Genomic DNA, 17,423 nt, shown 5'->3' on the forward strand with positions numbered 1-17,423 from the left:
CGAGGCTCGGTGGAAAGGGAAGGCCAAGGTAGAGGAATCTGATGTTGCACATGGAATGACTAGAACCGAAAGAGTCTATACACATGAACACCTGGGAGGTTCAAGTAAGGAGGCCACTACTAGGCAGCCTATCATTGAGACCAGGCCAGATGACTTGTGGAGGAAAGTGCAGGCAAAGAAGTACTCTGTTGTTGACCATCTGAACAAAGTCCTTGCTCTAATATATATCCTGTCACTATTGCAGAAATTAGAGGCACACAAGAACTCTTTAATGAAAGTGTTAAGCGAGGCTTATGTACCCAATAACATCACTGGTGGAGAAATGGCCAACATGGTTGGGCAAGTACTAGAAAGTCATAAGATCATCTTCCATGAGGATGAGCTACCACATGAGGGGTTGAATCACAATCGAGCATTGCATATTACAGTGCAATTTGAAGACAAGTTCATTGCCAGGATCTTGGTGATGGAGGTTTGAGCCTAAATATTTGTCCATTGGACACTCTAAAAAGGTTGGACAAAGGTTTCCATGAGATACGGGTAGGAAGCATAAATGTGAAGGCTTTCGATAGGTCCCAGAGGGCCACGATTGGGGAAATCAACCTTTGCTTGCAGATGGGGCCAACTTGGTTCGACGTTGAATTTCAGGTGTTTGACATACTAGCCTCATATAATCTTCTGTTAGGCCGGCCATAAATCCATGCCACTGGAGTCGTGCCTTCCACATTGCATCAAGCCGTGAAGTTTGAATGGAACCGCCAGGAGGTAATCATTCACGGAGATGGAAGTAACCCCATCTACACTAGTCAAACTATCCCGGCCATTGGACATAGAAGAAGGCTAGGAGGGGAAACATGTCATCACATTGAACGAGTCAACGCCGTCAAAAAGGATAAGTGGTGGAGTAACAAAATAGAAAGCATACTAGCATGGTCTGGATATGAACCCGGCAAAGGTTGGGAAAGAACCTCCAAGGTATCACCAAACCAATACAGCTGAAAAATCATGGTACCACCTTTGGGCTCGGATACTAGTATACATGGCAAGAGTACAATGATTGGTCGCCTCCATGGCATGGACCGTATTACCCTCTTGAGCAGCCAGTGCCACATTTGGAACATGCTTTTCACCAGGCTAATACCATATGGGAGACTGCAGAAGAAGAAGCACTAGTTGGGTTGAAGAATTTGTTCTTGGAAGATGAGGACATAGACTGCGGTGCCATAATTGAAGAGGAGGAAGAAGAAGGCCTCACTATTCAGACTGTAGAGAAGGGAGCTGTTCTTAGAAACTGGACCGCCACACCATCCCGAGCCCGCCGAGTCCCTGGGTAGCTTGGCAAAATTTACTTCTATAAGCCATTCTAGGCATTTAAAATTTCCCGTAATTTTGTTTTAAGTTTTACTTGTTTCAAAATTAATGCTCAATTCATCAAGCCGTAATTTGTTTGGACAATTTTTCAAGTTTTAATCAAATGCATTTGCTCTTTATTATTCACTACTATCTTTACATTTTCCCTTTCTACAGCATTATTATTACTTTTCCTAATGAACCAGTAACTGTGACATGTAATGAGGCAATGCAACATGAGAATAGTGATTTAGAGGAAGAAGATGAGCTACCCGAGGAAATGATCGGGGAGGTTGAAAATTTTGAGAATAAGCCTAAGTCCAATCTGGACGAGACCAAAGCAGTAAATTTGGGAGACACCGAGACCGTCAAGGAGACCGCATCAGCATTCATTTGTCACCAATAGAGAAGGAAGAGTACATTCGCTTCATAAAAGAGTATGAGGATATTTTCGCATGGTCATATGACGACATAACCTGTTTGAGCATATCCATAGTGGCTCACAAGCTGCCAACTAATTGCTTTATTAGGATACCGTACTACAGTTCGCACATCAACCGGGGCAACTCCCTACATGCTGGTTTATGGTACTGAGGTTGTCATCCCAACCGAGGTAGAGATTCCTTCTTTAAGAATCATACAGGAAGCTGAACTCAGCGATGCAGAGTGGATAAGGGGCCGCTGTGAGCAATTGGCCCTTATCGATGGAAAAAGGACGAACACAGTATGTCACGGCCAACTTTGTCAGAACAGAATATCTAGAGCTTTCAACAAAAGGGTCAAACCAAGACAGTTCGCACCATGGCAGCTGGTATTGAAGAAAATCTTCCCGCATCAAGATGAAGCCAAAGGGAAATTCTCTCCCAACTGGCAGGGTCCATAGATGGTCCACAGGGTGCTAACAGGAAGAGCACTCATACTTATAGAAATGGATGGAGAAATCTGGCCAAAACCAATAAATTCAGACACAGTCAAGAGATACTATGCTTAGATTATGTACATTTCCTCATCTAATGTAATTGAATTATGCTTGACTTGATTCCCGTTTAAGAGGGGATACGTAGGCAACCTTATGGGTTTGGTCATATCATAATTTTCATTTCCCCCAAGATCAGAAACTAGGGAAGAATTTTGAGGAGGGGAGGGTCCTCAAAATTCCAGAGCAAGTCCAGCCAATGCCAACATGTGTCAGATGGTCAGTAACCAGTTAAGAAACTAGGGTAGAATTTTGAGAAGGATTCTCGAAATTCAGGAGAAGATTTGGCAAGATCCACTATCCGCAAACGGTCAAAAGATCATCTTCCAAACTGGGGCAAAATTTTGAGGAGGACCCTGAAAATTCCAATATGAGAGAGCTGCAATGCCTTTAAGATATATTACAGTCACTAGTTCATTAAAATTACTTGATATATCAATACGTTTCCAAAACAACTCTATTTTTATCAATAACTACATAATTTCGAAAACTCTATTTCCATAACAGTTAGGTGTCACCCAGGGAAACTCAAAAGGCTTTCAGAATGGAGCAAAGCAAAGCCAGCCGACAGGAGCACAAACTAACCTTCCCCCCACAAAACTTTGAATTTTTCTTTGAACGCAGGCACATTTGACGTAACGATAGCATTCGCAAAACATGTGTACACAAAGATAATTCACTATCAATCAGGCCATCAAACATCGAATATATCTCCAGCTAAGACATATACTACTCTTATTTGCTACTTGCTCTCTGCATGAGGCTTATCCTTGCCTCCATACTTGCATGAGTCTAATCCCTGACTCCACACCTACATGAGGCTAATCATTGCCTCCCTATTTGCATGAGGCTAATCCTTGCCTCCATACTTGCATGAGGCTAATCCCTGCCTCCCTATTTGCATGATTCTAATCCTTGACTCCATGAGTCTAATCCCTGACTCCACACCTGCATGAGGCTGATCCATGTCTCCCTATTTGCATGAGGCTAATCCTTGCCTCCATACTTGCATGAGGCTAATCCCTGCCTCCCCATTTGCATGAGGCTAATCCTTGCCTCCATACTTGCATGAGGCTAATCCTTGCCTCCCCATTTGCATGAGGCTAATCCCTGCCTCCCTATTTGCATGAGTCTAATCCCTGACTCCATGTTTGCATGAGTCTAATCCCTGACTCCATACTTTCATGAGGCTAATACTTGCCTCCCTATTTGCATGAGTCTAATCCCTGACTCCATGTTTGCATGAGTCTAATCCCTGACTCCACACTTGCATGAGGCTAATCCTTGCCTCTCTATTTGCATAAGGCTAATCCTTGCATCCATACTTGCATGAGGCTAATCCCTGCCTCCCTATTTGCATGAGTCTAATTCTTGACTCCACGAGGCTAATCCTTGCCTCCATACTTGCATGAGTCTAATCCTTGACTCCATGAGGCTAATCCCTACCTCCATACTTCCATGAGGATAATCGATGCCTCCCTATTTGCATGAGTCTAATCCTTAACTCCATTAGGCTAATCCTTTCCTCCCCGTCTGCATGGGATTAAGCAATGTCCCTCTTTGCACGAATATTGCTCTATCTCTAAGTACTCTTTATTCGCTTTTTAATCGGGCTAAGCTCTGCCCTCCATTTCATAAGACTAAGCATTGTCTTGATAACATCATGACTATTGCATATCATGGGCTGAAATATCGCCAACCTATCCAAAGGCGTCATAGTCTAAAGGCATCATCCTCATAGCCGGAAGAGACCATGCCATGGCCTGAGGATCTCTCAAACTTGAATATCATTATTCAAAGGCGTCATGGTTCAGAGGCACCATCTTCATAGCCCGAGAACATCATTTCATGGCCTGCGAATCCCTTCCTAAATAATTTATGGCCCAGGACGTCATGGTTTGAGGACGTCATCTTCAACCATCAGAAGACAACCTTCATGGTCCAAGGGGAATTTGCATCATGTTTAATTTTTCGCAAATGCATGCTTGTAGCATCTTTTATCTGCAGGTAACTAGTGAGCAACCGCTATCATAATAGGAGCTATCTCGCTCCAGTTCCCTCCAACTGTCCCAAGCTTTAACCGCTCACCATAGCCGTTTCGGCATCGCGTGCTCGTTTTTGCAATAATTTCATCGACATATTCCGCAGATGAACCCAGAACTACACGTGGCCTGATTCCTATAAAACCAGGGATATGTAGACAGCTCGAAGACTGGGGTCCAGTCCCTATCTTCCAAGGCATCCCAACCAGTCAAAATTGGCCATAATTTCTTTACCCGAAAACTCTTTCATCCTTCTCGGGTAAAGAGGGGCAGCTGTTGATACCCAATTCTTTTCTATATATTTTTAATATGCACAAATACTTTCAAAATAGCATACATATGCATATATAAGCATGCACAAGGTTTTATAATTTTTAAAGATTTTAAATTAATTTATTTCCTCCCCTTTTACTCATAAAATCCTCAATAATTACCCCTCAAATTATTATTGTGGTAATTTAGTCATCTAAATTCTATATTTATGCCAAAATATTGTTAAAATATTTTTAGTGCATTTTTATAATTGTATTTTGCATTTTTAAAGCTAATTTGCATATAATTGTAATATTAGCCATATTAATATATAATTACATTTATATGCACAAAATTGATCTTCTATATTTTTAAAATTTTAAATATCTATTTTAAATCATTTTAGTACACAAAATTATTTTTAAAAAATTATTTATTATAAATTATATGGGATTAAATTGGCTATTTAAAATATAGCCAGATTGTATTTCAATTTTATCCTTAATTGAACCCAACACCCAACCCAATTTTGGATTAAATAACCCGACCCAGGCCCTAATTACCCCTACCCAACCCAAAACCTATCAAATCCTAGTCGTTGATCTAAAAGACTAATGACCCTCGTTCGTTCTTGCCTTTTTTATTCCAAATGACCCCCCCAACCCTAACCATTTTTCCAGATCCCGCCCTAAGATCCTCTCTTCTCTCAGTAACTCGCAACCAAACCCTAGCCCTTCAACCGCTGACCTCTCTTCTCTGGTCATCTCCAGTGACCTCTCATCATCTCCTAAGCCTCCAATGGCTTCTCTCATGCCATGCCTGCCTTCTCTAAGGTCTTCAAGGCCCAAGGTCATGCCGACTTGCATCTAGGGTTCGTCACTTGTCTGTTCTTGGCTACTCCAGTGTGATTTCGATCCAAATCATGTTTTATCTGTTACGATCCTTGGGATTCTAGACAAGTTCTTTCATCTCTCTATGGGTTTCTTCTAAAACCTTAATTTCTTCCTATATCTCTTAGATCTGTACAGATATAAGATGATTTGAGTTTGTTTCTTTAATGTTTTACACTGTCCTTGGAACTCTTTTGCAAGAATCGTTGATTTCAAGTATTTTTCACCTTCTTCTAAAAATTAGGGTTTTGGAACTTCTTTTAAAATTTTGTTTAACTGATTCTTTGTGTTTAAACTTCTATTTCTTGTATATTTTTGACTGATTCTATGATTTTACTACCTCTTCAACTCGTATATGTTGAAAGCCCTAATTTTCTAGGTTTCTTCTTTTGGTTCTGTGTATTAGCATGACTGATCATTTCTTGTTTGAGTTTCTATGACTATCTTGCCTCGAATATGTTCCGACTAAGTTTTTAGCCTAACTTATATCACTTCTATGTGCTTGTGTCCATCTTGACTGCTCAAGACTTGCTTCTTTCTATCAGTGTTGTTTAACCTTCGTGTTTGCTATGTCTGGTTATTCTTATCTTACTCTATTTATATGTTGAACACTGAATCATGACTTTCTCTTTGATTGATTCTGGATTCCCTATTTCATGGTTTGATTGGAAGACCTTCCTTTAAACCTTCGATTCCTACTCTTTCTATTCAAATTGATTGATTTGATTATCTTGTCTGCATTAGTATTTTATTCCTACTGATTATCTCCTTAATTAGAGTTTTTGAACTTAGCCCTACTTGTTTACCCTATACTTAATGAATTTGAAATCTTTCCTTATTGGTCATACATTGATTTCTTTCCTTATTTTTTACTCGTTCTTACCGTTTGAACTGATTCCCTTAACTTATGGGAATGCTTGTACTGATTTTGCTCTAATTGATTCTGAGTTCCATAATTGCTATACTATTGTGATTCTTGCCTTATATTACCTAGTTTCGAACTATTATATATACCTACTTTCTCATTGACACAAACACGAACACATTGGTTCAAAAACTCCCTCTTTCACACTAAAAGCTTTCTGCTCTTTTGTGTTAATTACTACTGTCTAAAGTCAGCGGCTGCAAGCCAAGGCTAACTACTGGTTTCTCTTTCACTTTGTGCTTACTATCCCCTTACTGGTATGTTCCAATTTTAATTCAAGTCCCAAAACAATATGCTTCTCCTATTACTTCAATTTGTCATGTCTCTAATATGCTTCTATATATGGTTTTGTTGTTCAACCTGCAATTAACATGTATACTTCACTGTCTTCTTTGCTGTATGCTATATAACCCTTAGGATCCCCTTCTAGTATGACCCAATGTGACTATGTTTCTCTGATCCCTGGCATGCACCTTCCTGTATGAAGTAATTAGCTATCCTAAGCCTATTGATTCTGTATTAACTCTACAGTTCATGCTATACTTTAAAAGCCTTAACCCCTTTTAAGGCTCCTCTAATTCTATACCTATGTGCATCTGTACTTACTATATGTCCTATGCTTACCCCAAATCCCCATTACTGTTAAATGGATGTGTGCACCTGTTTGACTCCATGTATTGAAGTGCTGATGAACCTCTTTCTGGTTCTGTATTTGGTTTGACTGATTGTTAGTCACCTTACCTTTTTTTTAAATTGTCTTATTTAGTAACTCCCTATGTGTTTTCTTACAAAACTATTTCAAGCAAATCTCTCTTTAACACTGTTTTCCCACTAAAACCTTTCAAACTATGTCAATCACTCTCACTCTACTACTAAGTCACTAGGTTCTACCTCCTCCAGTGTGTGTACTACCTTAGGATCCTCTTGAGAACCCTCTGAACTCTAGCACACTAAGGCTAGCCCTTCCACACTACACTTACTCAATTTGGTTACAAAGTCTAGGTGTGAGCACTGCCTGGAATCCTTGATATCCTTAGGGAACTCTGACGCACCTAAAGAATGATATTGTCTATGAAATTGGCATTTGAGGCTATCGGAGGTCTTGGGAAATCATTCGGGCCTGCTTCAGGCTCCCTATGGTGTAGCTTCTTCTTTTCTTTTTATCTATTTATGTAATTCATTCATTTGGTTTGTAATAATTTATAAATGAATATTGGGGTAACTAGTGAAAAAGGGTGGGTAGTTACATATTTGTGGGGTAATATGGGTAGAAACCATGCCTATAGGATGTTATATTTGCTATGTTTGCCTTACCATGTTAGAAATCATGCCTACAGGTTTCAAGTGGTTCCAATAATAGAAATCATATTTATAGGTCTTAAAATCAACTTCACAAGTAGATACCATGCCTATAGGATATGATCCAATTCAACTTCTGTTATAATGATGTGTTTTCATTTGTTATCATGCCTACAAGTTTCTAACATCAGCTCTTAAACAATTAGATGTCATGCCTATAGGAAACAACATCAGAAACTCTACCTAGATCTAAAAACAGTTTAGTTTAAATAAGTCAATCCAGTTCTTGAGTAGTTTGCTTCGAAGTTGGTCTAATTAATGGTTTGTTTTCCTGAAATGAGTTCTCTCAAAATACTGCTTTAATTCACTATTAGAAAGCATGACTATAGGGACTCAAGAGTTAGTTTTACAATATGCCCACTGTTTTACTATGTCAAACGTAGTATCATGCTCATAGGATGCCACTATCCAGCGTTTAGGCAAACCTATAGGGTAAGTTTAAATTCTTCAACTCTGAAACTATTTCTACTACTTAATGTTGTTCAGATTTTAAAATCAGTAGGCAAACGGATAGGGCCATAACTTCTGAGTTTATAAAAATAAAAACTGCATATCTCATGTGTTCTTATATTCGCCTAGACATCATGTCTTAGGATACTGTTTAACAATATTGCCCTTATTTATGTTTGAGTCATGCTGTTTACATGCATTATCTGTGGAGGTAAACTTGAGCCTCTAATTGCTTCTTTTCTGCCTTATGGGCTAAGGTCCTATTTGTTCTTTCCTATCGCCTTAGAATTTTCTCCTTTTAAGCACCTTAGGGGTCGTCTAGAACTGTCCAGATTTAGAGGTCCTAAAATACCTCTAGGGCCACAAGGAAGGGACAGGTAGTGCACGCGTAGGCATCATCAAGTTTACTAGCACGCTTTAGGCTAAGACCACGGGATGTGAAGGGTAGATATGGGATATGATGACTACGCGCTAAAGTCACGTGTAGCCCTTCATTGAGGAGTGTTTACCGAATATTGTGTGGGATGATCCTGTAGGCTAACTAAACTAGGACCCCTCCTTTCCCAAATCCATTCTGTTTAAAACTTTATTTTATATGCAACTTGTTCATAACCTTTGTCTTATTATTTGAGTTATACAACATCCAACGTGCTTTACTTGCAAATTATTTGATTCAACTATTTATTTGTTAATGGAATAATTCGTGAATATAAGCTCGGCCGGGACCCACCATTGTGGACCGAGAGGAGTGCCTAACACCTTCCCCTTAAGGTTATTTCAAGCCCTTACCCTAATCGCCGGTAATGCAAACTAGTCTAAGAGTTAATCGCTCTAGGTGCCCTAACGAACCATAATCCGTTAGGTGGCGACTCTTCAAATACTCAATTCCCAAAAGGAAACGAGTTATTACCCCCATGAATGTCAAAACCCGAACTTTCTCCGTGGGGAAAAAAAGGAGGCGCGATAGCGAGCCCTCTACAGCAGATGGTACTTCTACCAGAGCAGCATCCATACCTCCTCCATCTTATAGATCATCTATCTTAGTGCCACTGTTAGTGCCTTCATCTTCAATCTATACTCAGACTGCACTGACGGTCCCAAACACTAACCAGTCTCAACAACTGGATGCAGGCAGCTACCACAAAGTTGACTGCCATATCCAGTGCACTAGCAGCACAATCTTCAACCCCAGCCGTGTTTCAGGTACCTCCATTAGTGGAGGATTCATTGAAGATGATTCTGGACAACCATAAGAAGATTCTGGATGACCAAAAGAAGATCCGGGAGACTCTTGATACACATGTGAAGATAATCAAGGATTTGGGAAAGCAGGTGAAAAAGTTGTGGAAAACTCAAAATGAGTCGGTCGAGAAGTTGAGCAAAAAGGTCAAGAAGATTGCACATGCAGGGAATTTGCCAATGGACCTACTCATGGAGTCTACTATCCCAGCAGCACAGACAGCACCTGAGGCAACAGCCGGCCAGTCTGAGGAGTCGGCTGCAACATCATACACTGCTGAGGAGATGATTCAGATGCTCAGCAACCCCATAGTCCCCAAGTCAGAGGATGTGGAGATCCGGTTAGAGGATTCGGAGGGTGCGGATGTTGAGGACCCGATGCAGACAAAGACCATGTAGAGAGTTTTCTCTACCCCTTTTCCCAATTCTTATTTGTTATGAGCATTAAGAACAATGTTATTTTTCATTTGGGGGTGGTCCATTTTGATTTGATGATGACATTTGGTATGTAATAACCATTACACTATTTTTCTTTATCTTTATTTTCACTTTTGGTAGGTATATATTTTTACCATTTGATGTATATATTCATTTCCATTTATGTATATATTCACTTTGCCTCAAGTTTGTATATATTTAGTTTAATTCCATAGTTTACTTCATAACTTCTTTCGTTATTTTCCCTTAGTAGCATAGCTTCTTATTTACTTTAATAGTTTCTTTTTTATTTGTTAGCTTCTTTTTAAGTTTTGTGTTGACAATAAGCCATTGGTTTTCTTAATGCCGTGGTCTTTCTAAATGTGGATGTTATGTGAACCGGGTGGCTCTTCCCAACGATGGATGATGTGACAACCTTCTTAAGGGATTGAGTCCGTTTTCTTTATGTTTTGGTATATATAGTAGTAATGAATAAAAGTGTCTCAACCAGACTTCACTTGGTACTAACACATTTACCTTCGACCTTATGGTTAGAAACAAGTTGATTGGCAAAGAATAGCTCTAGTTATGACCTTTAGACTCTTGTGTTGACTAAAACAATCATTAAGTGGGTTCTTTGAGTCATTTGTGATGTTCAATCTTAGCTAGGGTTGTTGTGGTCCCTCAACTCTGTTCTCTTTAACAATTCAGTATCTTGAGAGGTGAGGTATTGAATTGCAAGTCCAAGTTCCGTGCCAATAAGTCTAGAACTTGCCCTAAATATTTGTCTAGGAGAAATTTTAAGTGTAGCTTGACTTGAGAAATGATTGCAGACTCTCCTTGACCCAATTTGAAACTTGAAAGCTTCTGTAACCTACCAATGTGATATCCCTAGTCAACCCCTTTGAGCCGAAGCCCTTTTTCTTTCAATAACCACGTTACAAGCCTTTATCCATTCTATAATAACCCTCTCTTGGCACCCGATCTTTCCTTGGCATTCTTGATAGACAATTGGCAAAATCATAAGTTTGGGGAGAGACAAGGAATGCGAAAGTGATACAAGGTACAAAGAACAAAAAGAAATGAAGAAAAGGGAAGGCAAAGAAAAAGAAAAAAAGAGAATATGTCAAAAAGAAAGTCAATAAGGTAGAAAGTTGAAGGGATTCAAATAAAGCAATGATGAAAGGCATGAAATGATTAGAAAAGGAGAAAATGATTGTCATGAGCAAGAAAGAGTGACAGTGTGTCTCTCTAGTTCCCCTAAGGAAGAAGAAAATGACTCAAAGAGTCAAGAAAGTATGAGCCGAAATGAGAGAATAGAGTGCTTAAGGAAAGATGAAACCATCATATGCCGATAAGTCTTACCTTGAACCAAAAGCCTTCATTACATTTCCGCAAAAGCCCTATATAATTTCGAGTTGAGTGAGATTACATTAGTGGTGATTTACATAAGGGGCAAGCTTATGGTACTTAAGACTTGTGTCATTCTTTTGAGAGAGATGAGCATTCTTCTTCACAATCCGTGTTTTGAGTGTTACATTCTAAAGTGAGATTTGCTCATGGAGAGTAGAGGAGGAGGAGTTTGGGTTCCACAATGACCTACGTAATAGAGCGAGCTTCCTTGGTAAATTAAGTCAACTTTTGATGCTCTAGTGTCACATTAGAACTATGGTACTCAAAAGGTCAAAACATGGTGCTGTTGATAATTCATTTGTGTTAAGGGTAATTGTTAGTCCCAATTGATGCATCATTGATTCACCTTAGGCCAGCTGAAATATCATTTTGTTTTAGTGGAGGTGGGAATTACCTTATTTACCTGAGGATAAGCAAAAGCTTAAGTTTGGAGGAGTTGATAAGTAGGGATTTTAACCGATTATTTGCTCTCTTTTACTTGTGTTTTAGGCCAACAAAGTTTGAAGGTATTCCCGGAAACTAATGAATGTGCTTGCCTGTAGGAATTGTTCAAAATGATCCAAAGTAATCAAAACCAACTCACAAAGGAGTCAAAAGTTGAACAAAACAAAGACTGGACAACGAAGCCTGAGGCACGGACCTCACCAATATTGTGTGGCCGCAAAAGCCATAGTGCGGTCGCGATCAAAATTATGCGATCCGCATAACTGAGATTCAGAGAGCTGGCAACTTGAGCAAAAGAGAGGAGTGCGGACCGCACCAGAATTGTGCGGCCGCGGAAGCCCCTTGTGCGGCAGCGGCCGAAATTATGCGGTCCGCGAAAGTTCAACTCAACCTAGATCCAAAATAGACAAACGTAGACTGCGTCCAAATTATGTGACCGCAAAAGCAAGAGTGCATCCGCACTCAGAATTATGCGGCCACACAACCTCTACAGGGGAAATTTTGTCAGATATTTTCAGCTTAGTATAAATAGAATTTTTTGTCATTTTTAGGTTATATTATATTTTGTATGAGCACGTGAGACGGCTGAGCATTCTGTTTTCGGAAATTTTGTTTTAGATTCATCTCTTAACATTAGATTTTCATTCCATAAATTAATATTATGGATTTTAACTTCATTTCATCTTTAATTTCTGTTATTTCCATGAGTATCTAAACTCATAGCTAGGGTTGTGACCCAACCTTAGTGTGGGTATTAAATGGGTATTTGCTTTTAGGGCTTGAATGTGAATGGGTTAGTGGTATTTAGCCTAGTTCTTGCTAGAACTATAGAATTAATGGTTGAAAACATTGATTCATGCCTTTATGACTTAGTCTCTACTTGAGAAAGAGGAACTAAGTCTAGGACAACTAGGGTAACAAGGAATCGGGGTGAACTCAAGAAATTGATAGCCCCAATTAAAGGGTTAAACCTAGAGATAGTAATACCCGACTTGAGATAATATCACTTGATTTGTATGAATAACCATTTGGATTTGAGAAAGCCAAATTGGGCAAAATCACTCAAACTACCGAGAGGTATAGAGCGAGTACCCGGGTGTGATAGTTATATTAAGATTCCAACTAATCAAGCTTGCCCTAGATTTTGCTACCCGTTATATATCCACCTAGGTAGAAGTCACGACCCTAGTCTCTTAAACACTTGAAAAACAACAACAAAAAAATATTGTCTTTAGTTTCAATAATTGAAATCTTTAGAGTAATGTTAGAAGTAGAAATTAAACCCAAAACTTGTGGAAGTGTAATTAGACTCAAATCCCGCATCTAGCTTAGATATAAACCTAATTCCAAACATTAACTCCCTATGGATTCGTGTCATGCCCCAACCTCGGGAGGCGCGATCGGCGCTCAATCGAGTGATCCCAACTGAGCAAGCCTTTTTAACACTTTCTACCCAACTCAATATGATTAAGGGAACCATGCTTTCATTTACTTAGACGATAGGAAATATTGTACATTCAACATTGATAGATCATTTCATATGCAACCTCAAACCGTAGTTAAGTTCCAAGATTACATACAGTCACAATTTAGAGAAACAAGAGTTTGAGATTAGAACTTAGTTCATAGACCCATCCAACCCCCGTACATAACCCACACAAACGTCTACGAAGCCTCTAAGGATACAAAAGACAATTATGACAACGCCGGCGACAATGCCCAGCTATACCTCAAAAGTGAAAATCTACAACAAAAGATGTGCAACATAACCCTTGAAGGAAAAAGGGGCTCACCAAGACTTTGAGAGGGGGGATACTCCGCTACGCGCAATCGGCATTATTCGCTATGGAGCCACCTACATTCATTTAAAAATGTAGCGCCCCCGGCAAAAGGGACGTTAGTACCATGGAATAGTACTAGTATGTATAACTATACATCATCTTATTAGAAAGAACTATCATACAAGAATTCAAGGAAATCACAAGAGACAATCAAAGCTTTAACCGAACACCACATCATCAAATAAAGAATCATACAACTTTCACATGATTTCCATAACTTTAGTTTGGGGAATTTCATATGTTTATCATTGTTCTCAATACCACCGCTGTCTTGAGTAGAGTCCGATCAAGACCCGATCGGCTAGGTTGCCTCATTTGAGACATATACCTCAATCACCGTCTCATTTTCCTTTTTCGGAATTCAATATCAGCACATTACCACCATGTGTGCGGTATGGTGTCCGATTATGGCCCGATCGGCTAGTCCGCCTTACCTAGGCATTGTTCCTTTCTCATTAATCTTCTCATTGAATCTTTATTTCACATATATCATACCAATTCATCGGCGCTTAGGGCCACAAATATCACATCATTTCCACTTTCAATGTCAACCTTGCAATTTATGACCATAGGCACATACAAAAGCAATCCAAGTTGTAAGCATATGTAATATTTCACATAATTAGCATGACAATCTCAGTTTTAAATCTTGACGTGAAGTCTAGGCAATTTCAACACATGGTTCATATTCTTTGCATATCTTTAAATGTCGAGAATAGTACTTTGCACACAATGAGGCACACCTTTCATGTATATATATACAATTTCAAAACCAATTCATGTAAAATAACAATCAATACATCAATCAAGTTTTCGGTCTTACCACATTTGCACATACACATACCAACGGAGCTCAATTTCTAATAGGAGAGAGTTTTAGCCATACATACCTCAATAGAGTTTTCCTTAAATTCTTACAAAATTTCGGGACCCTTAGGAATTCCAATCTATTTTATGAAAATTGCAAATTGAACCAAGAATTAGAGGCATGATTAAGTTTATAGCTCATTCGAGCACATTATCAAGCATTAGGTGTGCATTGTGATTATAGGACCCCTTCTTGTGAGAGATTTCTATCATTTTACACCCCAATTGTTATCTGTTTAGTTCACAACCTCCCCATACCCTATTATCTTTTATGCATGCAAGAAATCCATTCCTATACCCATGAACCCCCAAGCTAATTACTCATTCTAGTGTGAATTTCGAAACTAAAGGTTAGGGCTCAAGTTCTTACCTCTTGGGGTGAAAGCCTAGCAAATTTACTTGATGATCTTCAAAGGTTTAGGCAAGGATTGAGTAGGGACTTGATAAGGATTACCCTCTCTCTCTAGAACTCCCTCTCTCACTCTATTTGCAGCAAAATAACATAAAGGGGGTCTAATGGGGTGTTTTTATGGGATGGGGCCGGGTTTTAAAAGTTAGAAAATAGGAGCCCCGACACAATCTGCGATCGCATAATGGACATGCGGCCCACAAAATGGACCGCAAAAATGGTCCCTAAAACCTAAACAAACTGTTTGGGTGTGCGACAGAAATGCGGTCCGCATACCTGTTCTGAGGTCGCATAATGTACCGCAAAACTACTTCTCACAACAATTCCAAGGGGATTATGCGATGACTATGCTGCCCGCATATCGATTATGCGATCGCATAATTGGCCGCATAGTTGACCTTAAATTTATCATCAAACTGTCTGACTTTGCGGCAATTATGCGGTCCGCATAGCTATTATGCGATCGCGTAATGGACCGCAGAAATGTACTTTTCCGAAAAAACATTATTCCTTAACTTTTTAATGCATAAATCGATCAAAAGGGTCCGAACCTAATTTGGTACTATGAGCTTTCGAGTTTTTGAGCAGAAATTTCACGGGGCCTTACAATTTGATCCCGACCTAGTTAGGTTAACAATGCATCGACCACCCTCGTTACTCAATAGTAGTGTAGGCTTGGACCCGATTAGTTAGTTCGAGATTTGAAAGGATTCGAGTTGAAATCGAAACACTTGGTTCCTTAGAGGCTAAGTTTGACTTTGGTCTACATTTTGAGTAAACGACCTCGGAATCAAGATTTGACGGTTCCAATAGGTTCGTATGATGATTTTGGACTTGGACATATACTTGGATCGAGTTTTGGTTGACCTTGGAGCGTATAATGCTTAGTATTGATACTTGGCACCTTGAAGGTTTTTAAGTTCTTTAAATTTAGTTTGGAGTAGGTTTTGGTGTTATCGAGGTCCGTTTGGGATTTCGAGCCTAGGAATAATTCCGTATGGTAATTTAAGACTTGCACACTTTGGTGTCATTCCGAGTAGTTTAAATACGAATCAACAGATTGGGAGTAAGTTGGAAGAATTTGAAGTTCATAAGTTGATTCTATTGGTTTTAGATTGCGATTCTTAGTTTTAATGTTGTTTTTTGCATTCCGAGGGTGCGAACGAGTCCGTTTTATAATTTCAAACTTATTGGTATGTTTGAACGAGGCATCGGGGGCCTCGAATATAATTCGGATGATGCACGAATTGAGTTAGGACTCAAAAGGGCTGCTGGTGCACCAGTCCTGGTGTGCCCGCACCTGCGAGCTTATGGCCGCAGGTGCGAGCCCGCAGACGCGTCATTTTGGCCGCAGAAGCGGCTTTGGAGCATTGGCTAGTGGTTCGCAGAAGCAAATGGGCGTGCACAGAAGCGACCTCACTTCTGCGATGAGGAGCCGCAAATGCGGGACCACAAAAGCAGGATCCCGTCTGCAGATGCGGGCAGCGTTGGGCCTGCGGAGTTCCGTGAAATGGGCCTAGGAGTCGCAGAAGCGGTACTGCAAATGCGGCCCAGTAACCGCAGATGTGAAAGTTCTGCTAGGCAGAACCATCTTTTAATTCGGGACTCAAACATTTTAGGTTTATTTATTGCATTCCTTGGACGACTTTTGGAGCTCTTAGAGAGGGGTTTTCACCTAGCACTTTGAGGTAAGTAATTTTTATACAATGTGAGTTAAATACATAGATTATGAGTATATTTAACATAAAAAATTTGTGAAATCATGGGTTTAGATGAAAAACATAAGTTTTGATAAAATGGGATTAAACCATGAAAATGGTTATGGAATTTAGTGAAAATTATATATTTATGTACACAGATAACATTGGAGAGTCCGATTTTATGACCATTATGGCATTTTACAGCCCGTCTTCAGAGGCCTCGAAGCACAACTCGAGGTTTGACATCGAGGGCTCCCAATGCTCGACCCCGGGGCAGTGCAAATCGGTGGCTATCTTAGACCAGCGGGAAATTCCCAAAAGACACGCGATTAAAGCTGACCAGGTCTACAAAAATAGTACAAGTCCGTATCGTGGCATTAAATAGCTGTACCAGCTGCATATCTTTGTAATAAATGCATATGTACTATGTTTGGATTCCCCCTCCTATATAAAGGGGACCCTTGTTATTTCTTATACACATGATATTCAATACAAGAACAAGAACATTCCCTGCTCTCTAACTAAAACATTCTCCATTGTCTTTCCTTTGAATTTATTGCTTACATTTATTGTGTGCCATTGATTGTTCTGCATTCGTTATTCATCATTGATCATAAAGAGCTATCATCAAGGCCCTTAGAACTATTAGTCCTTCATCGATCGTCCTCGATCAAGCCCGTCGAGCTCGACCTCGAGGCCTGCTTAGGCCAGTCCGAGACCCCGACTTGCAGCCATTCGATTTGAATAACCACACTGCCTCTTACTCTTACTTTGCTTTCTTAGATCATACTTAGCATCTATTGCAACATAGTTAAAACTCATCCCAAAAAAAAACTTAAAGGACATTTC

The sequence above is a fragment of the Nicotiana tabacum genome, chromosome 1 (genome assembly GCF_000715075.1).
Source record: "Nicotiana tabacum cultivar K326 chromosome 1, ASM71507v2, whole genome shotgun sequence".
Classification (NCBI taxonomy): domain Eukaryota; kingdom Viridiplantae; phylum Streptophyta; class Magnoliopsida; order Solanales; family Solanaceae; genus Nicotiana; species Nicotiana tabacum.